Below are 1,135 nucleotides of genomic sequence, written 5' to 3' on the forward strand. Positions count from 1 at the left end.
TTGAGACCGGTTGCGGTGAATGACGGCGACACTGTTGATATGAGGAAGCTATCGTCGTTTATGATAGAATAGACCATGTGCGATTCTAGAGTGATCAGCGGCCACTGACCACCATGACCATAAGTTGCTACCCATTATCTGAAGCATCCCATTTCGTTCGTGCAATTGCAACTATGAAGAGATCAATTCAATTGTACCACCAGTTCGGTGCGAGCGGTTCCAGCATTTTTTTCTGCCTAGTTTGGTCACAATTGGGGCCCTGTTCATGAGAGACAGCTGTAAATCGGCAGCCAAGGGATGGGGTCGGCGTGCTTTCCCTGCGCATCACCATCATCGTTGGTTGTTGGCAACATTATTTAGGTTCAGCTTTTACCGTAGAACCATTTTTCAGGACATCATGCACAATGGTGGCATAAAATTTTCAATTAAAAGCACATAAATACATCACGCAGCCGAATCAGGCTCCTGTACCGGTATCAGCATTGGCCCCTTGACTTTATGTTCATATCCGGGGATAAAAAGCCCACTCCTTGGCGCCTCGTGCCCGGCCAGTAGTGTCTCTTTTAGGAGACGTATGGTCGGCCCTGCTCTTGTGGGCAAGAAACCATATAGACACACACAAAAGTCATAAAAAACTACATAAAACATTTCATAGCTAGAGAACGTCTGCGACAGAAGGTTGCGCCATCGAGAGACGGGCAGCTCCCACATACAAATCGGCACGAGGGGCGAACGAAACGCTAGAACCGTGTGCGGAGAGTGAGTGCAGAGATGTTGTTGCGAAAGTTTATTTGGTTAAGAGACGGTACGTAGCCCCTTAAATGGAAATCTAAGTATAAAAGTTTAGAAAACGCCTTAGCTGCTGAGGAACAGCGTAGAAACACGGATTCGAAGCGGAAGCGTCATGCGTTCAGTAACCAAGTGTGGAACGTGAAGAGAACAAACAGGCGGATGTCGCAGAAACTGGGGCGATGAAGAGAGGACAGAGGAAGCATACGGAATTCTCAGCATGAGAGCTGCATGCTGGGCATTCTGTTTTGCCGAAAGTTTGTGACTACAAATATAACCCGTAGTTCCTCCGTTGAATAGCCAAACAGCACATGTTCCGGTGTTCCGTGGGAGTATAATGATTCCG

The sequence above is a fragment of the Anopheles darlingi genome, chromosome 3 (assembly GCF_943734745.1).
Source record: "Anopheles darlingi chromosome 3, idAnoDarlMG_H_01, whole genome shotgun sequence".
In the NCBI taxonomy this organism is placed as follows: Eukaryota; Metazoa; Arthropoda; class Insecta; order Diptera; family Culicidae; genus Anopheles; species Anopheles darlingi.